Consider the following 13,838-nt stretch of genomic DNA (forward strand, 5'->3'; position numbering starts at 1 on the left):
ACGAATGGAAAATAGGGTTTCCATCCGCCTGAATTTCATGAACAGGATCGGATCGGAGAGCTGCAGATGTCAGCGGAGATGTCACCACTGACATCCATTGCTCCATAGAGGTGCATGGAGCATCTGATCAGGACAGGCGGACCTGATCGGAAAGCCCGTGTGAAAGGGGCCTTAGTCTTTAAGAGGTTAAACTGACCTCATTTACAGATGGAAGTTCATTTATTTGATCTAAAAGAAGGAAATGATACATTGTAAAGCATTGTGTTTTAAGTTATCTCGCAACCTTAGCAATGTTCATAAACATTTGCCCGGAGCTTTTTTTTTTTCTTTTAACAGCTGTGAGTGAGCAGAGTACAGTTTTGTATGAATCGAGGAAATGCCGTTTTAAGATCGTGGGGGGGGGGGGGGGGGGGTGAATCAAGATTGCACTTTTTTAAACGATTAATCATGTGGCTCTAATAGCTTGGTGTCATCTGCAAAGACTGAAATGGTACTTTTAATCCAAGACCCTATATCATTTATAAAGATATTAAAAAGTAAGGGCCCCAACACTGAACCTTGGGGTACACCACTGCTAGCCTTAGAACATTCAGAGTAAGAATCATTAACCACTACTCTCTGAATTCTATCTTTTAGCCAATTTTCTATCCAATTACAAACCGATCTTTCCAAGTCTGTAGACTTTACCTTACACTTTATCCATGTGTGGGGAACTGTGTCAAACGCTTTCTTCAAAATCCAAGTATACTACGCCCACAGCCACCCCTCCGTCCAAGGTTTAACTTACCTCCTCATTAAAAATAAATCAGGTCTTTCATGAATCCATGCTGTCTGTTGCCTAAAATATTTTTTTACAGCAAGAACTCATCTATGTGATCTTTTATTAAACTCTCCAATATCTTCCCAACTATAGAAGATACACTAACTACACTTTTTTTTTTTTTCAAAATTGTCACTCTTTTTTTGTTCATAGCGCAAAAAATAAAAATTGCACGGGTGATCAAATACCACCAAAAGAAAGCGCTATTTGTGGGAAAAAAAGGACACCAATTTTTTTTTGGATATAACGTCGCAAGACCGCACAATTGTCCGTTAAAATAACACAGTGACAAATCGCAAAATAGGGCCTGGTCATTAAGGGGGCAATTCCTTCCGGACTTAAAGTGGTTAAAGTGTATTGTATTTGTACTGTCTACCCTCAAGTTGTAAAGAGCTGCGTAAACTGTTGGCATTTTATAAATCCTATATAGTAATAATATTAATATATTACCATGTATTTCTTTGTGCCTTCTACGGTACATGACATCATATTTATCAGCATTCTTCCTTTATGTGTCTGTTCATTTTCTGTATAAAATATTTAATAAAACTTTACTTCTGATGGGATTATTTTGTTTCAGTGACAACTGTCTAAAGCAGGGGTCACCAAAATTTCTAAAGAGAGGGCCATTTTATTGTCCTTCAGACTTTAGGGAGGCCGAACTGTGCCCAATGGGGTAAACAATGCCTGATCTTTGGTATTATTTTAGAAATAGTTGGTTTCGGTGGGGGGGAATAGTACCCCATTTTTATTGTCAGTGGAAGGAATAGTGCCCCATTGTTGGTATCAGTGGCAAGAATTATGTCCCATTGTTGGTGTCAGTGGCAGGAATAAAGCCTCAAGGGCCAGATAAAGGCACGCAAAGGGCCGCATCTGGCCCCAGGGCCACAGTTTGGGGACCACTGGTCTGAAGGGTATAAGAGATTTTCTCTCACTTCTGTTGTAGCTAAAGGAAAAGAAATTAAGGAAAGCCAAAATGGGATACAACTAGCAAAAAAAAAAAAAAAAGGGTTTTGGCCAACTGTTAAGATATACTTGTGCATATAGTCACACCTTATAGTCAGATTTAGCACATAGCACTCAACATTTTCTAATACCTAATATAAGCTTAATGGTGAATGGAAGTTCAGCATTGTGCAAATTATGAACAAGTTAAGCATGCACTAAAAAGTACTCATTTGCACAGCAAGCAGGGGAAAGGTTTCCCCTAGGCTTATATGTTATGTAATTACAGCCAGTTAGTAACTACTTAAAATGGCAACAATATTGTTGCTCATAGCTTACTTAATCAACAAATTTAGGAGAAGGTTAACATTTTAACCGCAGGTCAGCCATTAACTTACTTACCATAATTAGATGTTATACCACAAGCAGTTTACCCCAGTTAGATGAAGCATTTAGAGTCAGCAGTCACATATATATTTTAATGGTAGGCAAAAGGGAAACTATAATGGTTTTGGGTCAATTTTTTTTTACTATATGTTTTGAATCTATTTTAATATAGTTTTTATTAACCACTTCCATATCGGGCCTATTCTGGCACTCCTCTCCTACATGTAAAAATCATTTTGTTTACTAGAAAATTACTTAGAATCCCCAAACATTATATATTTTTTTTAGCAGAGACCCTAGGGAATAAAGTGGTGGTCTTTGCAACTTTTTATGTCACAAGGTATTTGCGCAGCAATTTTTCAAACATATTTTTTTTAGGAAAGAAAAACACACTAAAGTTAGCCCAATTTTTTTTGTATAATGTAAAAGATGATGTTATGCTGAGTAAATAGATACCCAACATGTCACGCTTTAAAATTGGGCACACTCGTGGAATGGTGCCAAACTTCGGTACAAAAAAATCTCCATAGACAACGTTTTAAATTTTTTTACAGATTACCTGTTTAGAGTTAACCTGTTAACCTGCATATGTAACACTGTTTACATATGCAGGCGTGATGTACAGTTTTTTTTTATTGTTTATTTTACTTTTATTTTGAGTCTTTTATTCCTATTACAAGGAATGAAAAACATCCCTTGTAATAGGAATAAGGCATGTCCCCAGATCTCGCCTCTAGGCTGGAAAGCCTGGAATAAAAAAATAAATAAACTATCTCGGCTTCCCAGTCGAAGAAACCATAGTGTTTACATCTGCCGAGGCCGGACATGACGTCACAAAGTCATGCCCAGCCTCGGAAGGTCATAGAGATGACCGGGGACCATTTGGACCTCGGTCAGCTTTATGGTAAACGGCCGCCGCCGGCCAATTCATTTTCCGGCTCGCCGATCACACGGGTGAGCAGGTAGAAGCACTGGAGGACTGTAAAAACATGACAGGGAATCACTGGCAGAAAAAGTACAGTGGGCCTCTAGTTTCTGTCTTTATGTACATTTTTGGGACTGAGACACACATGTATTCCACATATATATATATATATATATATATATATACGCTTGGTCTTTTTGTAGTTCTAAAGAAAGATGGAGGGGGCAATCTGCACGTCAGTTTATTGGGTTAAGGTTTTACACATAATTCAATCACTAATTCCCAAATGGTATTTTTAAGGAATGTTTGTTGGGCGCTTCTGCTAAAAAAAACAGTCCTCCAGCTTTATCTTGGTAGGGGCAGGATGAAAAGGGAGGTGGGTGGACTTCCAATATCGTGCAAGTGCACCACGCTAACACTGAGGGCAGCTCTTAGGAATGGCAGAAGCAGTTCCAAGTAATAGACAAGAAGAAGGAGAAAGGCGCCTCTGAGTGCAGCTAGCAACACTTTATTGCACATACAACCAGCAGACTTACAGGATGGATAAAATTTATCGTCACAGCTCGGGGTCTCTTCCTGGTTCCGCAACTCGTCCTATCCTCTAGCTGTCCAACAGCAGAGAGATGACACAGATAGGGGAGCCCAATCAGGAACGGTAGATCAGTCCGAGGTCGCGGTGGAACACATGCCTCGCTCATGGACCGCACCGAGTGTAATGACATCAAAGGGGTGCTAACGCGTTTCGGAGCATGGGTTGTAGTGCTCCTTCGTCAGACCAATCCGATTACGCTCGGTGCAGTCCATGAGTGAGGAATGTGTTCCACCACGGCTTCGTACTCATCCACCATTCCTGATTGGGCTCCCCTATCTGTGTCATCTCTCTGCTGCTGGACAGCTAGAGGATAGGACGAGTCGCGGGACCAGGAAGAAACCCCGAGCCATGACGATACATGTCATCCATCCTGTAAGCCTGATTGTTGTATGTGCAATAAAGTGTTGCTAGCTGCACTCAGAGGCGCCTTTCTTCTCCTTCTTGACTAATTCCCAGATGAGTCATGGCCATCAGAGTCAGCAAGTGGTCCATGGACAGTAGATCACTGTCCAATCAGACCAAAAATGAACAGATCACCAACCTGTTATCTAATGGCTTAATATAAGCGGATGACAAAAATATACAATCAGCAAAGTGCGCAAAGCCTTGTACACAGAATGAGACAAATAATCCTCCATTTTTTTTTTTTTTGTATGCTAGTCTCATATCGAAAATGAAAAGGTTACTAAAGTTAGGAAAATTCTCGTAAGACAGAATACGACTTTGGAAGTGATGGAATGTGTTGTATTTTGTAATGTATTCTTTCGTTTCTGAGCATGCATAGTCTCGGTCTTCTGTTTTTTTCTTTTTTTCGGATACTGTACTGATTAAACGAAAATCGTTTGTTCTGGCATTGTGTGGGAAACATTTTCATGTTTGTCCCTTTGGATAATTTTGCATGAACTGTCAGAACGTCAGATCACCATACGATTGCTTCGAAAACCAGTATTTTTCTTCTGATTTGCTCATTGTGTGTACTAGGCATAAGTATGTCAAGGGATTATTACAGAAACAATGTATCTGACTGCGAAAGGGGTAAAATGCAAAGGACCGAGAAGAACTGAAGCCACATCAGATAACCAGATGTAAAAACACCTCCTACACAATAAAATAAATAAAGTCGAATGGAAAGGAAGTACAAGCACAGATTCATTAATTAATGTGCAAACGACCGTCAGACTGGGCTGATTAGGAAAAATGATTCAGCCAACAAACACACAAATAAGGTGTTCCTATTGCCCGTTTGTCACTCCCAGAGCACAGAGTAATCAGAATGATGTTTCCATTAAAGTCTGCCATTTGCCTGACCTATTGAGGAAGGAAGGAAACCCGCTGCTATCAGGGAAATACGTAAGAACAGATAGAAGATGGTAAATGACTGTAAGGCCAACAATAAAAAAATTCTAGCCAAGCAGAAGGTCTGCATGATAACATGATAGTTTAATTTTTTTTGCTGACTCTACCAATAATTTGAACTGCGGTTGTAATAAAAAATTTCCATGGTCAAGCAGCAAAAATGCTAGACATAGGATGCCAGGCAGATACAAGAGTAAAAACCACTGAAGACTACAGGAGCACAGACAAAAGCACTAGAGGTTAAAGCCTCGTACACACGGGCCGAATGCTGGCCCACATTGGCCAGTTCAATAAAAACCAGTGTGTACGGCACCTTGTCCGACAGAAGCTGGCCAACGAGCATGCTGGAAAACCAGCAGCCAACTGGCTCCCAATCAGCGCTCTCAGCCAATGGCTGAGAGCACTGACTGTAGTATTCTGGCGGAGGGGCCAACCCCTGTCAAAACACGACAGCTCAGTGGGGGAGATCGCTGTACTAAAGTCAGATCATTAGTACAGTGGCTCCAACTGGAGCTGACAGTTTTAAGTGTGTACCAGGCTTTAGGTTCACAGGTACGTGTGAGCACAAAATATAACATGCAAGGGGGATATCAGCAGCAAAACCCACATGCTTTAGGTACAAAAATGTTTGGTCCCAAGATAGAATCACTACATAAATCATCACATGCCAGGAAAGCATAGAAAATGGTAGAAAGCGCAGAATGCCATCTGCTAGGTAGTTGGACTAAGAAGTTCTATTAAAGTGAGAGGTCAATGTGAAAGCCAGACGATAAGCATTTTTACAAGGAGGTCAAAATATGAATGCCTTAATATTTCTTATTGATAGCTTTCCTAAATGATTAGGATTGTTGTGATGAAGGCACAGTATTTAATTTATGGTTTGATCTAGATTAGTCTATGTTATTCCTTAACATCAGCTTAACAACCACTAAGCTACTCAATAATTCCCTTATGTGTCGTCTTTACTGTTGTAACTCCCTCCTCGTAGGCCCACCTCTAGGCAAACAATCTCATCTTTAATCTATTATGAATGCTGCTGCCAGACTCATTCACCTTAATGTTCGCCACCCCTCTCTGCCAATCCCTCCACTGGCTTCAACTTGCCCAACCAATAACAATAAAAATATTAACAACAACATAAAAAGCCAATCACAACTCTGCCCAGAACTACATCACCAATCTAGTCTCAAAATATCACAAAAATTGCCCTGCCATCCACCTCCTGCTGCCTAGCTCCTTTGTCACCGACTCCCATGCTCGTTTCCAGGATTTCTTCAGAGCCTCTACCATCCTCTGGAACTCTCTACCTCAATATGTCCGGTTATCTCCTACTCTGTCCACTTCTATGATCAAACCTTTTAAGTGGAAGGTAGAAAAGGGTATAGAACAACAATACAAAGTAAAGCATAAGATGTACATAGAATCAGTAGGTACCGTAGACACTGAATATACAATATTGTACGTTATAGGTCAAATCATTGAGGGAAAGAAACAAAAAATAAAATGGAACTGGGGAGAAGGGGTATCAAACTTGAATTAGGAGGTAATATGCATGAGGGCTAGGAGCGTAGTTGTCGTCTCCCATTCACGATGCAGAGGTTGGATGCAGTAGTTGTTTGGTACCCCAATGGGGGACAATACCAAAAAGCATGAGAAATCTGGGAGACTGTGAATTGTGGGAGACAGGGGGGCACTTTAAGGCTACTCCGTACACTTTTAGGCTCTAGCGTTTTTTTAAGCTAAAAAAAGTGTGCATGGACACATAGGAAAACACTATTTAGGCTTCTAGGAGCAGAAGAAAATCCTAATAACAGCTTCGAGGAGCTTCAAAAAAAGGCTAGTGTGCAATGGAGTCTTAGGCGATCACTGAAAACTCATCTCCTCAGGGAAGTCTATCCTGGCTTTAGCTGACATCTGAATCTTTTTTTTCGCTCATAAGTTCATCCCTCAAAAGGTATTACCTTTTGTTCCACTTGCCCCTCCTTATTAGATTGTAAGCTCACAGGAGCAGGGCCTTCTAATCCACTTGTATTGAATTGCATTGTTGCTGTACTGTCTCCCTTTATATTGTAAAGCACTGTGCAAACTATCGGTGCTATATATATATATATAAACTGTATGATAATATTAATAATAATAAATATTCAGCCATCTTATTCTGGTTATAATGTACCTTTCTGGTCCTTTTTCCACTATATATAGGGGTCTCTTTATCAATGTTTTTATGCAAACATTACACAAAACTTTCTTCTCGAATCATAGACTGTGATTTATACTGTGCAAGCAAGCAACAGTCACACTCATTTCTATGGGTAAGTCATACTCAGAGGGACCACTGGAAGCCACCATGAGTTCAGCTTGGCCATATGAATGAATAAGGCTGTGTCATGTATATGCAGAAGGAAGAGGAGCCAGCTGGAACTTTTGGAGTAAATATGGTTAGTTTGGTTAGGAAAGTAAGGTTTATGACAGGTGACAACTCCACCTTTAGTGACGTTATCATTTTAAAAAATTCCTTTACGTGCACGTATGAGCAATATATGTGTGTGATATAATTTTTTGTCAAAATCAACAGCTCAACTATCAATCCGTCTCCCCCCCCCCATGCCAAGGTCCTAGGCGTATCCTGGACTCTGAACTATCCTTTCGGCCTCACATTCAGTCCCTGTCCAAAGCTTGCTGTCTCAATCTCCGCAACATCTCTAAGGTACGCCCCTTCCTAACCAACACCACCACAAAGCTTCTAATCCACTCTCTGGTCATCTCTTGTCTCGATTACTGCAACTCTCTCCTCATTGGCTTACCTTTAAATAAGCTATCCCCCCTTCAGTCCATCATGAACGCTGCTGCCAGGCTCATCCACCTTACAAACTGCTCTGTGTCTGCTACCCCTCTTTGCCAATCCCTCCATTGGCTGCCACTCAACCAACAAATTTTATTCAAGATACTAACCATAACTTACAAAGCCATCCATAACTTAGCCCCCAGCTACATCACTAACCTGGTCTCAAAATACCATCCAAATGGTTCTCTTCATTCCTCCCAGGACCTCCTGCTCTCTAGCTCCCTCGTCGCCTTTTCCCATGCCCGCCTCCAGGACTTCTCCAGAGCCTCTCCCATCCTCTGGAATGCTCTACCTCAATCTGTTCGACTATCTGCTCCTTTGTCCACTTTCAAGCGATTCCTGAAAACACATCTCTTCAGAAAAGCCTATCTGCCAACCACCTAACAACTGTACTTTTATTTTCTCCATCAGCACATCCCCCCATGGTTATTACCTCTTGTATCTCTTGACCCTCCCTCTTAGATTGGAAGCTCTAATAAGCAGGGCCCTCTGATTCCTACTGCATAGTTTTATAATTGGTTAACTTAATGATACATTTTCTCTTTTTGTAATAGTCCACCCGGGACTGTCTATGAAAAAGCCCACCCAAGGGCGAAACGCGTCAGACCTGTCCCAGGGCACATGTGAGACTTATCTGGGCTGTTGTACTGTTGGCTGAATGTACCATGGAAAATGTTCTTTCTCTTTTAACTGTCTGTTCATTTTATATTGATGACTTATAAAATTAAATAAATGATGTTTTTTCAATATGTGAAGTGATTGTCTTATGCTCACCCATCAGGAGCCCTCCTCAACATATCCACCATTTTATCTTTAGGTACCAGTATCCTATCACCCTTTGGGTGTATGGATCAGGTTCCTTGTATCTTTTATATCCTACTGCATAGTTGTACTGTCTATCCTCAAGTTGTAAAGCGCTGCATAAACTGTCAGCGCTATAGAAGTCCTGTATATTAATATAGTACAAATAATACATTTTTTTTTTTTTTAAAGCATAAAAATACATCTCTCCAATACATGCACATTTATCTATATCTATGTTTTGCCTCTTTTAAAAAAAAAAAAAACCCAGTACAGAAAAATACCTTTTGATCTGGCAAAAATCTGGTCGGTTCCTAACTTTCTGTACTGAGCTGACAGCAGAGCACCTTATAGAAATCCCAAACATTGTAATCAGTTCTGCACAGTTCTTGTAAAAAAAAAACTCTATGCCATTTTAACTGTTTGGCTGGAGTTCCACTTTAAGCATTCCTGAAATTGAATGTTTGCATAAGATAAAAATAGAATGTTCCCGATAAGCGGTTTCATCTAGGAACACTCATTTTGTGGTTTGCACTCGGTGGAAGCTGTACGTTTCCACCTCTCTAGACATCTGTGCCATCCAGCTGACAGATAACCAGTGAGAGGTTACAAGAATATCCACTCGACAGGCCTGCCAGAAAACGTAGCTAGCTTTTGCTGAAGCCGTACATGTACCGTCACTTCTATTACTTAACGTTATCCGTTATCCTTATTCCCTTAGGCAGGAGGCACCCTGACAGTTGTCTGTCCCAGGAGACTTGTGCAGGCAGAAATGGTAAGAGTGCAGTTACTTAGCTATCTCTACTGTCTAAGATAAGTTGCAATAAAGAAATAATAAACCTAAAATCAAAAATAAAACATATTGCAGCTTACCAATCACTAGATGTGGTGGCTGCCTTAGTTTTCTTTTCCCCCCTCTATTTTCACCTGGTAACACACCTCCTGTATTAGAGTGCCTCCACTCTGGGTAACAGAGCTTCGGGGGCACCTTTGGACAGCAGCAATGTCAGTCTGGGTGGAGGGGAGGGTTAGATGTGCTAGCAGATTTAGATTCCACTAACAATTTGAAGCCAAACCCCAGCTAATACTTTATAAGCAGTAACAGCAAACAGGGTTTTTCCTTTCCAGATAAAAGTGTCAGATAAATAAATCAAAGCTGATCACTGAAAGCACCACTGCCAGTGTTAAAGTGGAGTTCCGGCCTCGGGGTCAATTTAAGCTACAAATACCCCCGGGACAGTCAGGGCTAGTACATTCGATAATGAATAGCCTCTGAACTGTCCCGGGTTGCACTTACCTGTAAAAAGAAATACTTACCTTGAAAATTTCTTCTCCAGTGCTGCCATCTCAGGTGTGGGCAGCTGAAGCCGCAGCGTTCCTCTTCGTGTCCTCTCCTGTGACGTCGGAGTCCCACAATGCACTTCACCGGCCCCGCTTGTCACTTCCGGTGCAGGCGCGGCATCCCTGCACAGCTTCTGGGCATGCCGTGCCTGCACCGGAAGTGACGAGCGGGGCCGGTGCAGGCGCATTGATTCCTGGGAGCGATGGCGTTCAGCTCCCAGGAATCATCGCAAACGGAAGTGACGGCGCGGGCCGTGGCTGCAGAGGGAGGAAGTGGAAGGAAGGGGAGTATATTTTCTTCTATAATAAAGTAAGTGACCAAAAAAAAGAAAAATCGGCACTATCCATTTCGCTTTCAGGTTGCCCTTTAGCAAGCGGATGGCCCAAAATTGATTTTTTCTATTTTGAGGACGGAACTCCGCTTTAAATTTCTATATAATATGGGACATCTTTCCTATTTGGCATCACAGCTAGAGCAGATGCACTCCCATATCCAAATTGATCAGCTCTAACAGAAAAACTAATGACAGACAGAATATATTGATTTATACATCCACAAACTTGTTAAGGATTGAAAATCCGTCTGACATATTTCAGCTTGGCACGTAATGTCTAAATGCAGTGCTTTCATGGATAAAAACCTTGGGAATTTTTTATAGATATTGTTGGAGCCCCAAAATCTTCATGACCTGGACTAGCCTTACTTAACCTCTCTATAGAAAATATTCCCCCTCCTTTCGTACCTACATGCTACCGGCAGCAAGACTATCGATAACTAGGATGTAGAAACCCAACACACCCCCATCGATAGAGAACAAAATACAACTAGCCCAAACTCACCACACCTTTCAAACGCTGTTGTCTTATGATAGGGAAGTCTTCATCAGCACTCAAAAAGCCTGGAGCCCATGGGCTCAATGGTACACAGGACACGTCTGTAACAATTTGACTATGTAACATCCTTCCTTGTGCATTTTCCCATGTTTAAAAAGTGTTACTAAACCCAGGACACTACATTCACTATACTGTTACTATACTACACTACTACTGTTGTGGGTTTAGTAACACTTTAATTTGCCACCTGAACAGGAATAGAGAGTAAATCTTTAAAAAGGGGCACCTGTTACAGTGGCAATTGTCTAAGAGGGCATTTCAGGGAGAAGTAGTACTGGTCAAGAAAAAAAAAATGGAATCTCCTCCATGGGACACGGGTGGCAATGAAAAAAAGAAAAAAAAAAGGCATGGGCCCTTTTCAAAATGAAAAAAATTAACAGTGGACTTTAGATTTACTTTAATTACTATTTTCACTATAAATCACATCAGCTTATAGCTCTTACATTCACTGGTTAAACAAACATGTTTTGCTTTCACTTACAATTACTGTTTTACCAACTTCTGGCAGAGTGAGGCACTGGTGATGTAGCCAGGGCCTCAGAGATGCATACTGGGAAGGCTACATCATCAGTGCCTTCACCCTCAGATGATGTGTACTGTCACATGTCCCAGGAGGCAGACCCAAAGTTCCAGAAAGTAAATGGAGATGGATTAATTTGCTCATCGTGAAAAAAGCAACCGTGAGAAGAATGAGGAGAAGAAAAATAAGGTATGCAAAGTATAAAAAGCCTGAAATGATCTCTGTTTGTATATTGTCGTTACTAATTATTTCTAATTATACCTTGGTTGTCCTTTTTAAGAAAAGGGGTTTTAATGTATTCTTTAACTTAAGTGCTAACATTGGTTTTAAAAAATACCCATTCTTCCCCTGTTTAAACAATCAAATTCATTCATCTGCACCTATACCGTTAAGAATTTAAATACATTAATTAAAAGAATAAAAAAAGGTTTAAAAAGAAAAAAACTGTTTTAACTTTGCACAGCAAAAGTACTTCCAAAGTGATATAATAGGGATGATTTTCTAAACACCATCACCCTGTTCACTTTGCAATCGAATTAGTCCCACAGCCTAGTAAATGTGATGCAATTTCCCTTTGCAAAGAATACCCAATCATGTGCACGCAAAATAAAATAAAAAAAAATAAAAAACAGCATCTTTCCTTGCACATGATTGGATGATGAAAGTTAGCAGAGCTTTGTCTCCTTCACTAAGCTCTGGGGCAAATTTCCATGCAAAGTGCAACTTCCCTTGCAAAGTGAACAGCCTACTTGCCTTCAGTACATCAACTCCAATGTTTCCCAAAATGTAGTCTGCCTAAAGAAACTTAAATAATGTGAATTTTATTTTAAAAAAGGAGCGTTTCAAGCTTAAATTTACATCCTTCACCTGTGTCTGATCCTTTTATTTACTTAACATCCTCTCCACTAACACTCTTTTGTACAATGATTGGGAAATGCAATTTTTTGGATTTTAGCAATATCATGCTAAAGGAATCCGCTGCAGCGGGCAATTCAAGTAGCAGTACTCTATGAGTACCAATCCAACTGTCAAGTTTTCTGCCCTGGGACCAAAATGAACTGAACATGTGGGACAGGGAAAATTAATAAACTGAAATTTCCTTTTTTATCACTTATAAAGACAAACCATTTGCTATTTAGTTTTAAGCCACAATAAGTTTTTTCTTTTTTTTTCGGTACAAAAAAAAAACAAATTATTACCATTTACTACCCTCCCTATGGAATCGCCAGTATGATGGTGGTCCAGCACTGGCATATTAAGTATGATGGTGGTCCAGCACTGGCATATTAAGTATGATGGTGGTCAAGCACTGGCATATTTCTGCTAAGGGAAGAACTATGTAATGGTTTGGGTTACTAAATGGTTCACTCTTAGATTTAAGCTCTAACGAGCAAGACCCTCTGATTCCTACTGTATTAGAGTGTATTGTAGTTGTACGGTCTACCCTCAAGTTTTAAAGCACTACGTAAACTGTCGGCACTATATAAATCTTGTATAATATTATTAATAATGATAATAATAATGAGGAGTTTGAATTACTTGTACTATCTTGTATTATTGTTCTACCTCCCCTGCATAGATGTCACATAGGGGTTCCTTTACAAAAATGGAGAGTACAAAATCTGGCAAAGCTCTGCGTAGAAACCAATCAGCTTTCAGAGTTTTTTTGTGAAAGCTTAACTGAAAAAGTTGTAGCTAGAAGCTGATTAGCTACCATGCACCAGATTTTACACTCTCCAGTTTTAGTAAATCAACCCCATAGTGGGCTCATACCAGGACAAGGAGATAGACAATTTGACAATGGTTCAATGTGAAAAAATTAACTGCAGTACTCTCACCAACGTTTTTTTTTTGTTCAAAAGAAGAAGTTAAGAAAATAAATCTACATAATTACCACATTTATTTATTCCAAGGCGTGGGTGCACATTTGCGCTCTAAATAAATGTGCAACATACGTTTTACTAATCCTATATGAAGCAGCATAAATGAGACTATGTACACTTCAACTAATTCTAGTCTTGATGGGTGTAAATGTATAATTTATGACAACAGTTGCGTCCATGTACAGAATGGATTAGAACTTGTCAGAATAAGGTTTAGCCAGCAAGTAGCGCATACATTCCGCCCTCGTTCCATCACTGCATATTCCAATCAGCTGAGTGCCATGGTATTTAAACTAAAAATAAAGAAACCAAAGAGGTTACTTTCCATCTCTGCTAAAAAGAAGGGAGATTACACAGGCTGTCTTTGTTTCCCGCCTAGTGAAGGATGATCTACTGTTAAAATAATTAGCAACGCTAGAGAGTAACTAATTAGCAGAGCTTGGCGCCAAAATACCAACAATATCCCGGGGATTAGTTATGGAATAAAAGACGTGTTTATGTCATTTCTGGTAATAGCTCTTAAAAAAAA

General features: G+C 40.1%; 1 protein-coding gene across 4 annotated transcripts in view; it reads right to left on the minus strand.

Annotated features, from left to right (window-relative positions):
• Positions 1-13,838, minus strand: part of MID1 (midline 1) — a 726,570-nt gene that overhangs the window by 164,580 nt on the left and 548,152 nt on the right. The window lies entirely within an intron of this gene.

The sequence above is a fragment of the Pelophylax lessonae genome (genome assembly GCF_965119305.1).
Source record: "Pelophylax lessonae genome assembly, chromosome: 2".
Lineage (NCBI taxonomy): Eukaryota > Metazoa > Chordata > Amphibia > Anura > Ranidae > Pelophylax > Pelophylax lessonae.